The sequence below is a fragment of the Palaemon carinicauda genome, unplaced genomic scaffold, assembly GCF_036898095.1.
Source record: "Palaemon carinicauda isolate YSFRI2023 unplaced genomic scaffold, ASM3689809v2 scaffold656, whole genome shotgun sequence".
NCBI classification, from domain to species: domain Eukaryota; kingdom Metazoa; phylum Arthropoda; class Malacostraca; order Decapoda; family Palaemonidae; genus Palaemon; species Palaemon carinicauda.
The window spans coordinates 65,725-86,887 of record NW_027171934.1 but is presented as its reverse complement, the minus strand read 5'-3'; the positions used below and the strand labels follow the sequence as shown (position 1 = coordinate 86,887).

The window sequence follows — 21,163 nt, the reverse complement described above, 5'->3', positions numbered from 1 at the left end:
AGATCCCATAGCAAGTATGTGGAGTGCTGTAATCATGGCCCAAAGAATCATTTTTCTAAAATAGGTTAGGCTTTAAGAAGCCCATGTACAGGTTGTGGAATAGAAGGCCATGCGGAGAGCGTGTGTATATAGTTAACCCTTTTACCCCCAAAGGACGTACTGATACGTTTCACAAAACTCATCCCTTTACCCCCATGGACGTACCGGTACGTCCTTGCAAAAAAATGCTATAATTTTTTTTTTTTTTCATATTTTTGATAATTTTTTGAGAAAATTCAGGCATTTTCCAAGAGAATGACACCAACCTGACCTCTCTATGACAAAAATTAAGGCTGTTAGAGCAATTTAAAAAAAAAAAATTACTACAAAATGTGCTGGGGAAAAAATAACCCCTTGGGGGTTAAGGGTTGGAAATTTCCAAAGAGCCTGGGGGTAAAAGGGTTAAGATGTGAAAAAGAGAATGTCAGGAATTGATTAAAAATAAAGTTTGGTAGACCTGGGTATAAAAAGTGTTTGAAGAGATGCATCCTATACTTGAAAAGAATGCATACTGTACTCAAAGGACGAAAAAAGGTTTCACATGTAATGTAGTGATTGAGATGACAATTGAAAGAGAATGCTGTAGTATAAGTTGGAACACCGCTTTGATTGATGGCCTCATGACAAGTAGGTATCAAGTAGTATTTTAAAACAATACTATTAACATCTGCAAAACAGGGGTAGTAATACTTAGTATAAAATTTGTATAAAGTAAGGTTTCAAGATCATTATTTAATGGGTACTTGTGTAAAATAAGGTGAAAATGGATTAATTGTAGTTTTAGAGTTCAAGAAATAAGGTGAAATAAATGGGTATTTTTCTAACTTCACCATGAATTTCTGAGTACAGAAGGAACTGTTCATTGGTATACGAGGGTAGGAAGAGATTTGAAAAAAAATGAAGTGGGATGAACATGAAAACTACAAAATATAAAAGCTACAGTGAATAAAAAAGGGATTTTGAAGGAAAAAGCTATTTCTGGGCTCAACCTGTGTCGCTCTGTGAAATGTTCCTTAAAGCACCATTTCAAAGGTATAAATACTGCTAAATATACCAGAGAAAAAAGTTACATGGAATGCCAGGAATATATCCAGCTCGCTCACCCCTAAAGGGTGTCGGTATTAAAACTGGGGCGAGTGATACCACTACCAGCGGTCCCTTTCCAATTAGACTTCTCCCTCCTCAAAATCCCCCGTTACTGCGAGGTGTCGTTCACTACAGAAGACTAGCTGTAGGCATGTTAGATGAGTTAGGCAATCAAGAATAAAGATAGGAAACAAATGGCTTTTATGAAACAGGAAGTTTTTAAAAAATATTTAAGAAACTAAAAAAATCATTAGAAATTGCCAAGGAATACAGCTTGGTGTAGAGATTTACGAACAACTGGACCTGGATAAATAATGGAGACTATGTCCTGTATCTATGCTGTTTCACAATTTATTCTGGGTCAATACATACAAGTATACTATTAGTTGAATGAGGAGTGGAGAATAGAAATATTTGCATGTTTTAAAAGGTTAGCATGACCGATAATATTTATAGAAGTGACTCTTGAGAAGGATGATGCGGTCTCAAGTAAAGTGGCCTAAAAGTGGCCTCTAGAGCAAATATGTCTCCATGCTGACGTGGTAAGTGCAATACATATTTGGAAAGTTTCAAATGCTATATTACCATATGAGATTTACCAATGTGTGTAGACTAAGTGAGTAAGAGTGGAGACAAATGTACAGTTTAGCTAAATCTAAAAGCGAAAAGCATGTCAAATTTATTTAATCATCAGTACCCTTGTTAGGCTGGAGGAACATAGAGTAGAGGTCCCCCCCCCCCTTTTTTTTTTCATTTGTTGATGTCGGCTACCCCCCAAAATTGGGGGAAGTGCCTTGGTATATGTATGTATGTATGTACATATACCAAGGCACTTCCCCAAATTTTGGGGGGTAGTCGACATCAACAAATGAAACAAAAAAGGGGACCTCTCCTCTCTATGTTCCTCCCAGCCTGACAAGGGACTCAACCGAGTTGATAGTTGAGGAATAAAGAATTTATTATAAGGTCATTAGATTAAATATTCTATACATTAAGTAGATTCATTAAGTTAAAAATGTAGCAAAGTTTTTTTAACAAGACAGTACTTTTACTGTGAAAAGTGGAGGTTAATATGTTCTAACCCTTTTACCCCCAGGCAATTTGGAACTTTCCAACCATTAACCCCAAGGGTTTTTTTTTTCCAAGCACATTTTGCAAAATATTTTTTTAAAATTGCTATAACAGCCTTAATTTTTGTCATAGAGAGGTCAGGTTGGTCTCATTCTCTTGGAAAATGCCTGGAGTTTCTCAAAAAAATTATCAAAAATATTCAAAAAGAAATTTAAATAGCAGTTTTTTGCAAGGAAGTACCGGTACGTCCATGGGGGTAAAGGGATGAGTTTTGTGAAACGTACCAGTATGTCCTTTGGGGGTAAAAGGGCTAAAAAGATAGTACTGTATGAGAGTCAATTTCAAAATTATTATTGATGGTAAAAGAGTGTATGAAAGGGACTATATAAGTGCGTAACCAGGAAAATAAATTAAAGAAAAAAATAAATAAACGTATGATTACTTCTGATCCTAATAAATTTCAATACTGCTATTTTCCCTGTTGGAGCACCTGGGCTTATAGCATCCTGATTTTCCAACTAGGGTTGTAGCTTGGCAAGAAATAATAATCATAAATATATTATATAAGACCTAACGTGGGCATTACTCATTGGGCTCTGACTCAACTGGGTCCATAAAGGATAGTGTGTGAGTGAGCTTAGACTTTATGGTTTGGATGTGTGGCATGGAAGACGAATTGAAGGCTTTGAGATATGAACTATGGAGGAGAGAAAATAAGGATGAGAAAAAATAAGGATGAAATATTTGGGAAGGAAAAAAAGCACTGAGGAGGTTAGTGAAAGGGATAAAAAAACAAAAGGGGTTCCATGAAAACCTCAGAGGAAATAATGAAAGAAAGGATAGCATACATTAAGAAAATGTGAAGAATTGAAGGTGCAGAAAAAGAAGACAGAAATAATGAAATAAAGGATAGCACACATTATTAAGAAAATGTTTAGAATTCAAAGTATAGAAAAAGATGGAAATAATGAAAGAAAGGATTGCATACATTAAGAAAATATGAAGAATTGAGGGTGCAGAAAAAGATGGAAATAATGGAAAAAAAAGTATAGCATACATTAAGAAAATGTGAAGAGCTGAAGGTGCAGAAAAAAAGATAGAAATAATTAAAGAAAGGATGGCAGACATTATTAAGAACATTTTTAGAATTGAAGGTGCAGTAGATAAAAAAGGGAATGTCATGATAAAGGGATTCAAAGGTACAGTATTTGAAAAAGCGAATGTCATGAGTTAGGGATTCAAAGGTACAGTATTTGAAAAAGGGAATGTCATGATAAAGGGATTCAAAGGTACAGTATTTGAAAAAGCGAATGTCATGAGTTAGGGATTCAAAGGTACAGTATTTGAAAAAGCGAATGTCATGAGTTAGGGATTCAAAGGTACAGTATTTGAAAAAGCGAATGTCATGAGTTAGGGATTCAAAGGTACAGTATTTGAAAAAGCGAATGTCAGGACAAAGGGATCCAGCTTAAAAAGGAATGCATATTCTGAAGGGGGAGAAAAAGGTTTGCGTGAAAATGTGAAAAGTTTTAGTAAAGATGGGTAGAAATGTAGATATCTTGTGGGACCTGACGCAGAAGATCTTCAGTCAGGAAAAGATGCCAGAGGAATGGAGAAGCAGCCTAATCATTCCCATCTATAAGGGGAAGGGAGACATCCAGGAATGTGGCAACTACAGAGGCATAAAGCTGATAAGCCATACTATGAAAATATGGGAGAAGATCATAGAGAAAAGACTCAGAGATGAAACAATTGGTGAGGAACAATTTGGATTCATGCAAGGAAGAGGGACTGTAGAAGCAATATTTGCTTTGAGGCAGACAATAATAAAACATCAGGAGAAACAGAAAGAATTACATATAGTCTTTATTGACATGGAGAAGGCATACGATTGAGTACCACTTCAGGAGCTGTGAAGATGTATGAGAGAAAAGAAAGTCCCTGAAAAATACGTAAGAATCACCCAAGATATGTATGAAAGGGCAGAAGCAAATGTTAAGAGTAGTATAGGCCTAACAGAAAGTTTCCCAGTAAATGTGGGACTACATCAGGGGTCTGCATTGAGCCCTTACCTATTTGATCTGGTCATGGATGTAGTAACACAAGGTATTAGAGATCAGTCTCCTTGGTGTATGCTTTTTGCTGATGACGTTATACTGTGTAGCACTAGGCGAGAGGTAGTAGCAGAGAAACTGGAGGAGTGGAGAAGAGAAATGGAAAATAGAGGATTGAAGATCAGCAGGAAAAAGACAAAGTATTTGAGATTGAAAAATGGGGAGAATGGGGAAGTTAGTTTACAAGGAGAGAGATTGAAAAGAGTTGAAAATTTCAGGTATTTAGGATCAACAGTTGCAGAGGATTGTGACCTGGGGGCAGAAATAAACCACAGAATTCAAGCAGGATGGAAGAATTGGTAACAAGTGTGTGGAGTACTATGCAACAGGAAAATAGGGGTTAAGTTGAAAGGTAAATACACAGGACAGTTGTGAGACCGGCAATGATGTATGGAGCGGAGACGTGGGCAATAAAGAAGACAGAAGAGAAGAAGATGGATGTGGCAGAGATGAGAATGTTGAGATGGATGCGTGGGGTGATAAAAAGAGAAGATACCGAATGAGATAATAAGGGGTACCACAAGAGTTAGAAAACTATCAGATAAGATCCAAGAAAGTAGACTGAGGTGGTATGGTCATGTCATGAGAAGAAGAGATGAACAGTATGTTGGGAGGAGAGTGATGGAAATGGAGGTACAAGGAACGAGAAGGAAAGGGCGACCAAAGCGAAGGAGGATAGACTGTATCAAGGATGACCTTCGATCAAAGGGATTAACCGGTGATGAGGTGTGGGACAGAGGTAGATGAAGAAAGCTGACCAAAAACATCGACCCCACATAGAAGTGGGAAAAGATGTAGACAAAGAAGAAGAAGGGTAGAAATGTATTGTATAATCAATACTGGAGGAGGTTATTTCTATGTACGGTATTAGATTTTGAAGAAGAATGGTATGATTGTAAATCTAGTACAGGAAATGAATATAGTGGGGTTGTGTGATTTACTAAGAGTTAGATTTACTTAAGGAGTAATAGGAGTGTAGAGTAAAGGAAATGTATGGAGTGGCGAAAGTACATACTGTAGAGGATGAAATTTGAAGTTGAAATGTCGAACAATACCGGGTATTAATGGTAGTAATGATATTTTAGAAGAGAATGGGTCTAAAGTGAGGTGAGGGGTGTTACACTGCTTGAGAGAGAGAGAGAGAGAGAGAGAGAGAGAGAGAGAGAGAGAGAGAGAGAGAGAGAGAGAGAGAGAGAGAGAGAGAGAGAGAATGTGGATTATCCAAAGTGCTGTGTGTTACATATGAGTATGGATACATTAATGTAAAACTGGAGAGGTACACAAGCAAAGGGGTGAGGGAGAGGGAAGATTCAGTGACAAAGTACTCTTCTGCAGGCAAGAGGATAGAATGTATGTTTTTTGGATGCCTCGTAATAACTTGTAAAATTAAACAATACAAATGGGATGGTGAGAAGTTGATAAAAATATTTTAACCAAATGATAGTTTGAGTGAAATTAAGAACTAATTAATAGTTAACATGGAATTAATGCAGGGGTTGGTTTAAAAGTTTTCAAGATGGAAGTAATGCAAGTGTTACGTTGACATAGTTTCAAGGTTTAAAGGCCACTCATGAACGGTAGAGGTAAGGAACAGTGATGATGCCCTAGAGGCTGACCATATATACATATGACCAATGCCCAAGCCCCTCTCTAACCAAGCAAGGACCAAGAAGGGCAAGGCAAGGCAATGGCTGCTACTCAGAGGGTACACATCTAGGCTCTCCCAAAACCCCATCCTTAGCTCAAAAGGATATTGGGCTTGCAGACACTACAAGAAACTATTGTGCTTGAGCTGGTCTCAAACCCTAGTCCAGCAGATCACCAAGCAAGGATGCTTCTAACAGGCTACCACATTCAGTAGGCCTGAGACAAAGTTATGGTTATGTCTGATTCTTCAACATATTTATGGATGGAGTGATGCAAAAAGCAAAAATATAAAAGTGGAAGTAAGCTTTACCAGTGTTAAGTTATGGGAAGAGAAAATGAACTGTGAATGGGAATTTGAATGGTTGGATGCCAATGATCCTTTGAAGACAAAGAAAAGGAACTTTACAATATGTGAAGGTGTAGAAAAGCATTTGCAAAAGGAGAACGTTGAGAATGAATATGAGCAAGAATAAGCTAGAGGGTCAATGTAAACCAGGTACAGTGATGCCTTAGCATACGAAAGTAATCCGTTCAGGATACGGTTTCGTATGCTGATTTTTTCGTATCCTGAGTCGCGTTTTACATGTAAATAGCCTAATCCGTTCCAAGCCTTACGAAAAGACACCTTTTCTTTCATAAACACGCTAAACTGTAGTAATAAACATGCAATGCAGCCATTTCTATCATTCAATAATTAACCCAACCGTTAAAAACAGCCTAATCCATTCCAGAAACCACCATGAGATTATTCAATAATGTAGTTATAGCCTAGTTATCCCCTCCAAGCCCTAAGAAAACGGTCCGTTTTCTTTACTACTGTATAAAAGTTACGGTACTGTATGTAAAGCATTTGGATCAGTGAAGGTGTATTGTTACCTGTACACCTAAATTAAGGGTTGATACCCTGAAAAAAAAAAGGTACTGTACTCTCGGCGATGAGTTGTGATCTCTTAAGCTTTTCGTATCCTGAAAATTTTTTCGTATACTGGGGCATAAAAATCTCTGTATCGCTTTTCGTACCCTGAATTTTTCGTAAGCAGAAACTTTCATATCCAGAGGTATCACTGTACATGGAGTAATGGAAGCTGTATGATTGAGGGAAGAAAGTAACTAGGTAATTCATATAGTATTTGTGAGTTTAGGAATAGGCAAAGCAAGATAGTTGGCAGGATTTGTGCTAATGATTGATACAAGCATAGAACTGAATGTGGAAATCAGGGAGGGGGAGTTATGTATGAATGGATGGTTGAACAAATGTCTCAAGTGAAGTGTGGATGTCGAGTAATGATTGATAGGCGGAATGGAAAGAAGATTGAAAATTTATGTGAAGTAATGCAAATCAAATGGGATGTTGACTAAAGCAGCAGCCAAAAAAAAAATAAATAAATAAAAACCAAAATCAAGAAAGTTATATAGTAATTGTGGTCAAGGTACTGAATTAACAGATGGTGTCACATTTAGTGCATTACATTATGTAATCTCTATTGAATAAAATATATATATAAAAAAAAAAATAAAAGGGAAAACAATTGAAAACCCTGCTGTGATAATAAGCAATAGAGCATTTCTGTTAACTTGGAGAAATTGGTTGAGAACAGTAGTTAGGGTGCAGTAAAAAAAAAAAAAAAAAAAAAGTGCCAGTCATGAAATAAAAAGTGCACTTTTTACTATTAAATAATGACCTATGATGAGTATATAAGAAGCAAAGGAAAATAAAAAAACCTAAAAAAATTGCTTTTTGATTTACGGAATTTGGGCTAAAGCCCAACACTGGGGATTCTTGAAAGAAATTCCCCCCCCAAAATCAACAGGAAAAAGTTAGGGATATTTCTTGTTCTAGAATCTAAATCTCAGTTTTAAAAATGAGTTTCTGAACAAGCCATTCGTGTAGTTGAAGTGTAAATATTGAATATATAAAAGTGAAGGCAGCAATGTGAAAAGGTGGAACCGAGACATGGCGACAAAATCATTACATAACAGAAAGATGAATGACAAAAATAGCAAAGGAAAACAATACAAACAAGAATGTTGCCAAGGTTAAGGTTAAATCTAATGGCTATGCCTTCTGCATCATAAGACTCAAACCTTCATAGTATACTAGAAGTTTTATTCTAACTGTGACTAAGTTGTGGAATGATCTTTCTAGTCAGGTAGTTGAATCGGGGGAATTTCAAAAATTTAAAATTTACAGCGAATGTTTTTATGTTGAACAGGCTGACGTAAATCTCTTCTTATAGTTTATATATGAAAGATATGTTTTAATGTTGTTACTGTTCCTCAAGTGTTTTAATTGTTCATTACTTCCCTTTCCTCACCGGGCAATTTTTTCATAATGAAAATTTTGGACTTATATCGCCCTGCTCTTCAAAAAAGAGGTTGTAGCTTAGCTATTACTAATAATAATAATAATAATTATGGGGGCACACTATACAGAGGGTATCATAACGTGCATTGGACTACTTGCTTTTCATTGAGGCGATAGTTTTAGATGCCCCAATTGTACAAAAGCATATGTGGAAGTAGAAGACAAAAGCATTATTTACCTTACATTGGAGAGACACTGGACTTAAGTTAGGTTAGTTTAAGCTAAGTTGAGATGACAGTAAGGATGAGTAGAGTTATATGGAAGAAATAGAAATTGCCAAACTTTCTTTAAATGATGTCGCATTAGTAGAAAAATTACTTATAAGGCAAGTATACTAAACAAGGCCTGCACTCTGTACTGCAGAAACATTGGCCTTGGCAAAATTCAAATAATTTAAAGTTTTCTCTCAATCCATGACTTTAACCTCTCAAATTTTAGACCTTATGGAAGAAAACACGAAAGCAAAGTATCAAAGAAGCAAACGCAGAAGGAAAACATAAAAGCGGAACACTCACCATGGATGACGTTCATACTTTGTTTCGACTCCTTAATCTATTAGCCTGTAAAGTGAATACAAAGGTAAGTACAAAGCTAATTCAATCATCATACAATATATTATTTCTATACTTTCCAATGTACATCTTAAAATTCCACTACTCCTTTACAGCAGTAGTAAAAAAACGACAAGTCAGATAGAAAGTGATCCAGAGAGTAACGGAAGTTTATGAATGACAAAGTTGATGCAAGTCTACATTTTAAATGTTCATTAATCAACAAATGTTTTTTCCTATGTATGTCGATAAAATTTCCTGCTTCTCTATCCTTTCTATCATTTAAAAAACCTTCTTGATTTATGACAAGAGAAAATGGGAGTGGAAGCAGATGTATGTCAGGGAGTGAATGAAGGATGCAAAGTGTTGGGGGCAGTTAAGGGAGTAGTAAAAAATAGAGGGTTGGGCATGAATGTAAAGAGTGTTCTGTATGAGAAAGTGATTGTCCCAATTGTGATGTATGGATCGGAGTTGTGGGGAATGAAAGTCACGGAGAGACAGAAATTGAATGTGTTTGAGATGAAATGTCTAAGGCAGTGGTTCTTAACCCCTGGGTCGCGACCCAAATTTGGGTCGCCTAGCCATTTAAATGGGTCATCAAGGATTTGTGGACTTCCTATTTTCCCAATATTCCTATTCAAAATATTATCAAAGTATTAATCCTGAATGTAGAAGTCTTAAATCATTATAATCTAATGTTAAGCAAAACATTGAGACAGACGATTTGATTGAGGTGAAAAACTACCCGCATCTCCTCTTGCCTTTTAAATCTAACCGTTGGTGGAGGGAAGGAGGGGGGGAGGTGGAGGAAGTCAGGAGCTGATGTGTCAGTGTCCAGAGTTGGCAACTGAGCGCTTTTGGCGCTAGATTTAGTGCTTTCAATGCAAGGTCGTGATCAGACATTGGTTGGGGTTTCTGAGACGCTATTAGCATTCAAAGGAAAACTGAAGTTGTGGATGAATAAAATAAAATCTGGAAAGACTGCATCATTTCCATCTTTTAACCTACTTCTGGAGGATGAAAGATTTTCTCTATCTAAGTCCAAGGCACTATTGAGGGACATATATCCAAGCTAATTAGAGAGTTTGATCATTACATTCCAGAAAATATGCTCAACTACAGTTGGGTAAGAAACCCCTTCAACACTGAAGCTGAAGACTTGCCTGATGAAATCGCAAACATCAGCATGCTACAGGAGGAGCTTATCGTGATCCAGAATGACGCAACACTTCATTACGATTTCAAAAGGCAAAAGGAATCACTGAGCTCAAAGTTCACAAAGAAAAGCCCAATCTTGGAGGTGAAGCCCTGAAAACACTAATTCCCTTTGCTACAACTTTCCTGTGTGAGGCAGGATTTTCAGCCCTCACAGTCATAGAGACAAAATACAGAAACCGTTTGCAACCAGAGGATGACCTAAGATGCAGCCTATCATCAAAATCACCTAGATTTGAAGAGCTGACCAAAACAATACAGTGTCAAGGATCTCATTGACTTTAACCACTTCACTACGGACGAAGGGACGAGGAGAAGAAGGAGCGAAAGAAGGGGTGAAGGAAAGGAGACAGGGCGGTAAGGAATGGAGAGATTGAAATGAGAGACGAAGGTAGGGAAAGGGACTATTAGGAACGGAGGAATCGGAAAAACAAAGGAAGGAAGAGAAGTGGAGGGCAGAGACACGGATGGAAGGGGTTAATACTATATTTCATGTCAGATAGTCTTGTATGAATAATTTCCCTTTTCAACAATGGTAAATTATAGTCTAATTATAAATTTTTTTTATTAAGAAACATTTTTATTTTTATTTTAGAAAATCTCAGTGCTTTGTTTTATTTCTCATTGATCATTATCATATAGATGCACTATTTGCATTAATAAAAATTTCTGCACGTGATTTTTGTTTCTGTCACACGTTTTTACAAGCACAAGTATTTTATAATTTAAATTAAAGTATTTATGAAGGTAAGGGTCACCATGGTTGATATGGACAGCATTTTGGGTTTGCAGCCATAAAAGGTTAAGAACCACTGGTCTAAGGAGTATGGCTGGTGTAACTCGAGTAGATAGGGTTAGGAACCAAGTAGTGAGGGTGAGAACGGGTGTAAGAAATGAGTTAGCAGCTAGAGTGGATATGAATGTGTTGAGGTGGTTTGGCCATGTTGAGAGAATGGAAAATGGTTGTCTGCTAAAGGAGGTGATGAATGCAAGAGTTGATGGGAGAAGTACAAAAGGAAGGCCAAGGTTTGGGTGAATGGATGGTGTGAAGAAAGCTCTGGGTGATAGGAGGATAGATGTGAGAGAGGCAAGAGAGCGTGCTAGAAATAGGAATTAATGGCGAGCGATTGTGACGCAGTTCCGGTAGGCCCTGCTGCTTCCTCCGGTGCCTTAGATGACCGCGGAGGTAGCAGCAGTAGGGGACTCAGCAGTATGAAGCTTCATCTGTGGTGGAAATGTGGGAGGTTGGGCTGTGGCACCCTAGCAGTACCAGCTGAACTCGGCTGAGTCTCTGGTTAGGCTGGAGGAACGTAGAGAGTAGAGGTCCCCTTTTTTGTTTTGTTTCTTGTTGATGTCGGCTACCCCCAAAATTGGGGGAAGTGCCTTTGGTATATGTATATGTATGTATAAAAGCTTAAACAAATATGAAAAAATTATAAAAAAAAGAAAAAAAAAAACATCTTTGATATCTACATGGACTTTACAGTTTTCACAGAGGGACTTGGAACATAACGCTGAGATAGCCAAAAGATTACTGTACTGTGCTGTGGAATTAAAAGGTACCTTTAATTTACTCGCTAAAATAGAGGGTGAGAAAGAAGAAACGCTGTTGGACCAATATAAAATAAAACCGAATGAGATACAGGAAAGGAAAATTGGTCATTAATTCTAGATTAACCAACAAATTAAAATTGATGGCAGTAATCAGAACCGGGTGTCCAAAATACTTAAGAGAATTGTTACACATTGCGCAGCCAACAAATCGTGTCGACACGATAATAATTACAGATGGCTTTAAACTGTTGGAACCTAGATGTATGTCTACTTTAGGCTCCAGAGCCTTTAAATATGCAGCCTCGAGACTATATATTAAGCTCCACGAAACATTCGAATGATTGAAGACATTAAGGCTTTTAAGAGGAAACTGAAGACTTTCTTATTTCATGAGTCTTTTGACAGTGACGATTCAACAGTAAATGAACAATATGCAATACGAAATGTTAAATACTCTGAACGAACAGGTTAAACGACAGTGGAGGTCCTGTAGAGAGTGGGGTTCCCCTGCTGTATGGGACGGGAAAAGCAGCCATCAAAGTAAAGTAAAAGTAAGTAAAGAAACAGTTCTAGCTCAAGGTTAACCAAAACTGGATTATTTTTGTATAAAAATTTCACCATAACATCTAAAAGAGTTGGTGCAAATAAGACAACCACTACTATGCAAGGATGCAAATTAATGAGGAAAACAATGTTTCTTGTGTCTATAACAATACAGCATGACAAGAGAAGATGGAAGTCTTTGAGGTCACAAGGGAAAAGGTTCTTTATAAGGGTTATGTATCTGGACATTGCAAACTTACAAAAGGAATGGAGCTCCCAAGAGAATACCTTCAATTGAGAGTTGACAAAAAAAAAAACACATGTAACACCCAAGTACTGTATTACTTAAGGAAAGAAAAGCTTCTATTAAATTTGAAATATCAGTCATGTTACATAAGAGTGGCACTTCTCAATGGTAACGAGGATCAAATGGAAAGAATTAAAAGTTGAAAGGCAAAAAAGTGAATAACATTACCAACTATTTTGGACCAAGCACCTTCAAAAATGAACTAGGAGAGGTTTATCCAAACTGGCTTAATCTTCATTTATAGGGCAATCACACAAAAGACTGCCAGGTATAAAACCCCTAAACATTTCACATTACCAACTGAATAGTCAACCAAAAGGAAACCAAGTGAAATAAGAAGCTGATCAAGACAGAACTTGAGGATATAAAATATACAAAATTTTCAAGACTAAACGAGTCTTTGGATCACACTGACATATGATTTATGAATTTGTGCTATATAAGACAAAACTGGGGTCTGTGAACCCATTTCAAGTGCAGGAAAACTGAGCAGCTATGATAAACAGTAAAGGGTAAGAGACTGGACAGCAAAGACGGAAGAAAGGAACCTGGAATGGAGATAAAGTAGAACGATATATGTATGAATGGTGCCGATGGAATGCTGCAAAGACTTAAGCAGTGCCTACAGTACCCTGGAGGAGGAGCACTGGTGGCAAAACCCTCCTACAGATGGAAATATGCGTCAACATGGCAGTCGAGACATCAATTCTATAGTAAACTGGAAGGGAAATGATATTGCCATTGTAGCTTAGGAGCTGTGATTTGTGATACAGAATTTGAGCTATAAGGCCCAGAGCTCTAAATGGGGAGATCCTTCAGAGCAGAGGTGCAAACTTAGGAGGAAATCCTTGCTGTTATATAATTAAGTTTAAAGACATCTGATAAAGAGGAGAGAAATTGTGAAAGGAAGTATGGTGCAGCCAATATCCAAAAGGACCCTTGTAACATGCAGTGCTATGATACTGGACCCGCACGAGGCTAAGAGATAAAAATGTTATTTTCCTTAGTAAAATAAATTTTTGAATATACTTACCCGATGATCATATAGCTGTCAGCTCTGCTGCCCGACAGAAAAAACCTACGGGCGGAATACGCCAGCGATCGCTATACAGGTGGGGGTGTACATCAACAGCGCCATCTGTCAAGTAGGTACTCAAGTACTCGATGTCAACATAGAACCAATTTTCTCCTCTGTCCACTGGGTCTCTATTGGGGAGGAAGGGTGGGTCCTTTAATTTATGATCATCGGGTAAGTATATTCAAAAATTTATTTTACTAAGGAAAATAACATTTTTCAATATTAAACTTACCCGATGATCATATAGCTGATTCACACCCAGGGGGGTGGGTAGAGACCAGCATTACATGTTGACATTATTATGAGCTAAGTATTCCGTATTTCATTTTAGCAGTTATTCAAAATAACAAGCATAAAATAAATAAGTACCTGGTAAGGAAGACGACTTGAACAATTACTCTGCCTTTTTAAGTACGTCTTCCTTACTGAGCCTCGCGATCCTCATAGGATGCTGAGCGACTCCTAGGAGCTGAAGTATGAAGGGTTGCAACCCATACTAAAGGTCCTCATCAAAACCTCTAATCTAGGCGCTTCTCAAGAAATGACTTTGACCACCCGCCAAATCAAGTAGGATGCGAAAGGCTTCTTAGCCTTCCGGACAACCCAAAAATATTTCAAGAGAAAGATTAAAAAGGTTCTGGAATTAGGGAATTGTAGTGGTGGAGCCCCCACCACTACTGCACTCGTTGCTACGAATGGTCCCAGAGTGTAGCAGTTCTCGTAAAGAGACTGGACATTCTTAAGATAAAAGACGCGAACACTGATTTGCTTTTCCAATAGGTTGCGTCGAATATACTTTGCAGAGATCTATTTTGTTTAAAGGCCACGGAAGTTGCGACAGCTCTAACTTCGTGTGTCCTTACCTTCAGCCAAGCTTGGTCTTCCTCATTCAGAAGGGAATGAGCTTCTCGTATTAACAGTCTGATAAAATAGGATAAAGAATTCTCTGACATAGGCAAAGATGGATTCTTAACTGAACACCATAAAGCTTCAGACGGGCCTCGTAAAGGTTTTTAAAATAGAACTTAAGAGCTCTTACAGGACATAATACTCTTTCTAGTTCATTTCCAACCATACGATAAGATTGGAATATCGAACGATATTGGTCAAGGCCGAGAAGGCAGCTCGTGTTTGGCTAGAAAACCAAGTTGTAGAACATGGAGCCGTTTCGGATGAGAATCCGATGTTCTTGCTGAAGGCATGAATCTCACTGACTCTTTTAGCTGTGGTTAAGCATATCAGGAAAAGAGTCTTAAAGGTGAGATCTTTCAGGGAGGCTGATTGAAGCGGTTCGAACCTGTCTGACATAAGGAATCTTAGAACCACGTCTAAATTCCAACCAGGTGTAACCAAACGACGCTCCTTCGTGGTCTCAAAAGACTTAAGGAGGTCCTGTAGATCTTTATTGTTGGAAAGATCTAAGCCTCTGTGACGGAAGACTGATGCCAACATGCTTCTGTAACCCTTAATAGTGGGAGCTGAAAGAGATCGTTCTTTCCTCAGATATAAGAGGAAGTCAGCTATTTGAGTTACAGAGGTACTGGTCAAGGATACGGATACTGACTTGCACCAGTTTCGGAAGATTTCCCACTTCGATTGGTAGACTCTAAGGGTGGCTGTTCTCCTTGCTCTAGCAATCGCTCTGGTTGCCTCCTTCGAAAAACCTCTAGTTCTAGAGAGTCTTTCGATAATCTGAAGGCAGTCAGACTAAGAGCGTGGAGGCCTTGGAGTACCTTCTTTACGCGTGGCAGACGTAGCAGGTCCACCCTTAGGGGAAGTGTTCTGGGAACGTCTACTAGCCATCGAAGTACCTCGGTGAGTTATTCTCTCGCGGGCCAGAGGGAAGCAACTAGCGTCAACTTTGTCCCTTCGTGAGAGGCGAACTTCTGCAGTACCTTGTTGACAATCTAGAACGGAGGGAATGCATATAGATCTAGATGTGACCAATCTAGTAGAAAGGCATCTATATGAACTACTGCTGGGTCCGGGATAGGTGAGCAAAGTATTGGGAGCCTCTTGGTCATCGAGGTTGCAAAGAGATCTATGGTTGGCTGGCCCCAGGTGGCCCAAAGTCTCTTGCATACATCCTTGTGGAGGGTCCAATCTGTTGGAATTATTTGTCCCTTCCTACTGAGACAATCTGCTATGACATTCAAGTTGCCTTGGATGAACCTCGTTACTAGTGAAAAGTCTAGACCTGTTGAACAGGTGAGGAGGTCTCTTGCGAAATCGTACCATGTCAGAGAGTAGGTCCCTCCTTGCTTGGAGATGTACGTCAAAGCAGGGTGTTGTCCGTGTTCACCTCCACCACTTTGCCTTGAAGGAGAGACCTGAAGCTTTTCCAGGTCAGACGTACTGCCAGTAGCTTCTTGCAGTTGAAATGCATAGTCCTTTGACTCGAGTTCCATAATCCCGAGCATTCCCTACCGCCTAATGTCGCACCCCAGCCTACGTCCGATGCGTCCGAGAAGAGAACGTGGTTGGGAGTCTGAACAGTCAGGGGAAGACCCTTTCAAAGGTTGATAAAGTCCTTTCACCAAGTCAGACCAGACTTTATCTTTCCGGAAACCGGGATCGAGACCGCTTCTAGCGTCTTGTCCTTTTCCAGTGAAAAGCTAGATGATACAGAAGAGGACGGAGGTGTAGTCTTCCAAGTGACACAAAATGAACCACGGATGACAGTGTCCTAACCAGACTCATCCACAGCCTGACAGGGCAGCGTTCCTTCTTCAGCATCTTCTGGATGGATAGCAGGGCTGGGGGTTGATCGTCTAGTTCAGCAATGTCCTCATCAGAGGGTTCCTCATCCGAAACTGATGAGGAAACGGCAACGGAGTGGGCAACGTCTGACTTGCTGAATCCGGTCGCACTGGTGGATGCGTGACGGAGCCGGACACAAAATCATGGTACTGCTGCACAGTCTGTGAACTGTCAACCATGGGGACGCGAGGAAGTACAGCGTCAACCCGAAACTGTCTAGACTGTCTGGGTTGTGCAGTCAACCCCCTACCGGGTTGCTGAGGTTGCCGCACTGCGTCACAACAAGTCACCTCTGCTGGTTGTTGAACGTCTTCCTAGTGACACACTGAACGTCCACAACCACCTCCGAGAGTCGCTTAACGTCAACGTGCGACTGGCAACCCACACTGGGTCGCATCGGTGGAGGAACCACCTCAACTGGCGGACGCGAGTAGGATACCTCAGCGTCAACAGGGCGCACAACCAACCGGTAGGAAGGTTGTTGGCCAGAAGGTTCTTCTCCGTAAAAAATCCTCTATCAAGGACACAAGCTTGGACTGCATGTCTTGCAACAAAGCCCATTAGGGTCTATGGGAGCAGGTGTGGCAACAGACGGGGTTAGCGACTGAAGCGGAACCATTTACCATCCCTGGAAGCCTTGTTATGCTTTAATTAAAGTCCATAGGAGGCTAAGCAGCTTAAGGCTCCTCTCCAAATGACAGAGTCCTCAAAGGAATATCAGTAGGAGGGAGAACAGCACTTTCTCATCTACAGGAACCATGTCCGAGAAAAGCTAGGTTATCTCAGTGAGGTTCTCACTGGTGCATAAGCAGCAGACCAGAAGGCAACGTTATGTAACTGCTGATAGTCTGTGAACTGTCAAAAACTGAACTGTCAACCACAACAGGGCGTGAGGACATACAGCACTGGTGCATTAGTAGCAGACCAGAAGGCAACGTCATGTAACTGCTTGACAGTCTGTGAGCTGGCAACAACCAAAGCTGTGTGGGGAAGCCTCAACTCCTGACTGACTAGTCTGCTGCGGGCGAGTGGCGGTAACCACAGTGGGTTGCGGAGGCTGACACACCGTGTCAAAACACGGCAGCTTGTGGTAGCTCACGCACGGCAACGGAGTGCTCCGTGTGTCTGTGGGAGTCAGCATGCGTCTGGCAGGGTCGTCTGCGCATGGGTGGAGGAGCTCTCACAACAAGAGTGTGGGAGCAGGCAGCCATGCTGGGCGCACAACCGTGGCAGGTTGTAGGCAAACGGGTGCATCGTCAACCTTCTCCGCAGTCGGAGTGTGGGAGCAGGCAACAACCAAAGCGGAGTGGTGGTGCGTGGTGGGGACTGCCGTGGGTTGCGGAAACTAACGCATCGCGTCAAAACACGGCAGCTTGACTCCACCTTCCCACTGCTGATGCGGTAGCTCACGCATGTTAACGGAGGGTGCCGCACGTCGGCTAACATCAACATGCGTCTGGCAGGGTCGATTGCGCATCGGAGGTGGAGCTCTCCGCAGCCGGAGTGTGGGAGCAGGCAGCCTCAGCGTGAGCTGGGCGCACAACCGTGGCAGGTTGTAGGCTAACGGGAGCAGTGTCAACCTTCTCCGCACGAAACTCCTGCATAACCGCTAACTGAGTCTGCATAGACTGCAGTAAAGACCACTTAGGGTCTACAAAAACGGCAACAGACGGAGCTACTGTCCGTTGTGACTGAGGGTCTAAAACAGCTGGTGCGGCAACAGACGGAGTTACTGCCTGTTGCGGTACCACCTTGCCCCTCTTGGGAGGTGTGCAGTCGTCGGATGACTGCAGCGAGTCCGAACTGACCCAGTGGCTACACCTAGGCCGTTGGACTTGCGCGGAAGGGACCGACTTGCACTTAAAAAGCTGCAAGATGTGGTCCATGGTTTCTTACGAGAAACCTCTTCAGCAGACGAGGAATAAATGGGCTCTCTCGTCTTTGTGTGGGTGGGGCGATCTTGGGTAGATACGCCCGAAACCACGGAGGGAAAAACGTCTGTTCGTTGATCAAGGCCTGTGGAACCCATAAGTCGTTCGACATTACTTCTCCCCTGGGCTTGGGAGCTTGTAAGAGGTCCCGGACTAGGTGAACGACTGGCACGAACAGACGAACCCTTGGACGCAACACTGTAACACTTTGCGCATATCACTTTATCACTTTTGATTTTCTGTTTTGCACTTATTTCACTGAAATCGAAACTTTAACTGATTTCTACCTGAAACACGCAATCCTATCCTTCATTAAAAGGTAGTAATTGCGAAAACAGTCTTACAATGCAACAGAAAAACATAAATAAAGATAAAGAATTCAGTGGCTGGAAAAGAGACTAAACACTAGATCAAATAAACTACGTTTACAATCTCTCACCGTACAAAGCCTGGGAACAAGAATAAAACCCTAGAAACGTTTTACCTTCTTCCCCTACAGCGACTAGGGAGGAGAGTAAAAAACGAGAACAACGTTACCCGCTTGAACGAAACGTTTATTCTCCTCTCTCTCCCTCCGTCTCTATCTCTCTCTCTCTTCTCTCTTGATTTCGCACCTGAGAGAAGAGCCCAATTATATATCGTTAAAACATGTTATTTGCTAAAGGAAAAAACTGAAAGGTTTTCCAAATAAAAAGTTCCTTTAATTTAGAATTTAAACCATTTAATCTAAGAAAGAATGAACGAAACGCTAGAATCGGTTTACTCTTACTGCAAAGTGAAACCGTGATACACACTCTCTCTATCGTAACGATAGAGCGCATGTTGAACGTTCTGAACGTCAACAACTGCGAAGACTAAAAAACTAAACGTTAGTTCATCTTTGAAAACAGTACGAGACTATCAAAGAAATTCTTTCATAAAACATTAAAATTAAAAAAGTATTAAATTCTTTAAAGGTTAAATACGATATAACGGGCTCAATGTTAATTAACTTCGGTTCCAAGTTAGGACCGCCTACTATCAGGAAAGGTCGCATATAAACAAACATAAAAATTTATTTTTTATAAGTTTATAATAAATGGAAAGTTAATCGAAGAGGCCTATAAAGGCGGAGAGATATAAAATAAATAGATCTATAACGTGTTAAGCAGAATTACCAAAAACCTAAACACACTTCCGTCTAAGGGAAGGGTCGGCCATTTAAAAGTGAAAGAGAGTCCATACTCTCTTCGTCACCATAATTAAATCTATCCAAAACGAGTTCAAGTTTTGAAATGAAGAAAAAACCCCTGCATAGCGAAAGCTCAAAACTGGAATAGTGTACTTCACCAAATCGTTGTGAAAACAAATCCAGTTAGGGACGGCGTATTTAGTAGGTCTTGCCAGTGGCACGACAGAGAGAAAATTGGTTCTATGTTGACATCGAGTACTTGAGTACCTACTTGACAGATGGCGCTGTTGATGTACACCCCCACCTGTATAGCGATCGCTGGCGTATTCCGCCCGTAGGTTTTTTCTGTCGGGCAGCAGAGCTGACAGCTATATGATCATCGGGTAAGTTTAATATTGAAAAATTATTTACCTTAAATACTCGCCTAATACAATGAAATAAACAGCCTATGATTGTTTGGAACTAATATTAAGATTGCATTGAAAAATAATTCCCTCCTCAATAAAGTAACTTTTATATTTTATATAATATATTACACTTTACTAGAGCATTAAAACGCACAATCACCTACCAGTGCTTAATCAAATATCAAAGGATATCACGTGATAAAAAACATTTAAAAAAGTAAAACCATCAGTCGTGGTGCCACGTGCTACAGTTACATTGGAGGTGGCTTCCTGGACCGTTACTCTTGACATTCCTGAAAAAACCATTTGAAGATATTAAACATTTGTCATCAATTTCAAAACAGGTTCACATAAGATTCATTAAAACTTCAAATGTGACAAAGAACAGGATATATCCTTTGTTAACTTCCAATAATATTAAAACCTATCTTTCACTTGTTTAGATCAGACATTTAGTACTATAAAATTTATATTCCCAGAATAGTCACTATTGACAGGCTGTGGCTTGACATACAGCATAAATTAACTAAGGTTATAAACATAGTAAATTAAAACTTTAACATAATGAATCAAAGAATACTAACTACTCCACCAGCGGATTCAAGGCAGAAATCTAGGGTTCCTCCCCCTCGAGAAGCTTTGGCTTCTTCCTCCTCTCCTCTGAAAAGGGAGTGAGGCGTTCCTCATCAGCGGAGGCTCAGCATAGTCGTTCCGCTTCCAAAAGCTTGATAGTGTATAGATCTGAAAGTAAATCAATTATTATTCCAAATATTACATGTAAAGTACAGTATACTACCAAGTGATTTACATAATTTATAAAGAAAAAATTGCAATTTCTTCACACAGACCTCATATGACATTTTTGTCTTAATTTGTAATTAATTAACCCTTTTACCCCCAGGCTATTTTGGAAATTTCCAACCTCGGTATGAAATTTCAATTCATTTGGTTGTAATACCAGGGCACAGGCGACCAGAATCTAATTTATTTTGTCAGAAAATGGCAAAAAAACTAAAATTATTTTGGTATGTATCGAAAGAAAAAATTTAAACGCATCTGGGTATTTACCCACTCGACCTCTGTGCCAAATTTCAAGTCATTTGGCCCAGCAATGACTAAGATGAATTGATTGGAAGATTTGGCAGCAGGAGGCGAAGAAACATTCGGGAAAAACAATATATGTCCCTCACATGGAGTGAGGTATGAAAATCAAACCATTGTTCTTTAGTTTCGGGTAATGCCGTAGTCTCTGTACCATGGTTTTTCACTGTCTTGGGTTAGAGTTCTTGTGCTAGAGGGTACACTTAGGCACAACATTCTTTCC

General features: G+C 39.9%; 1 long non-coding RNA gene across 4 annotated transcripts in view; it reads right to left on the bottom strand.

The window, feature by feature from the left end:
* Nucleotides 1-8,835: 8,835 nt before the first annotated feature.
* The window catches only part of LOC137637322 (uncharacterized), a 72,609-nt gene continuing 60,281 nt past the window's right edge, over nucleotides 8,836-21,163 (bottom strand). For all 4 annotated transcript variants that reach the window (XR_011043551.1, XR_011043550.1, XR_011043553.1 and 1 more), the window contains 3 exons: nucleotides 20,424-20,580; nucleotides 20,004-20,132; nucleotides 8,836-8,882 (listed from right to left, as the gene is read on the bottom strand). This is a non-coding gene — a long non-coding RNA (uncharacterized lncRNA). The remainder of the gene's footprint in view (nucleotides 8,883-20,003; nucleotides 20,133-20,423; nucleotides 20,581-21,163) is intronic.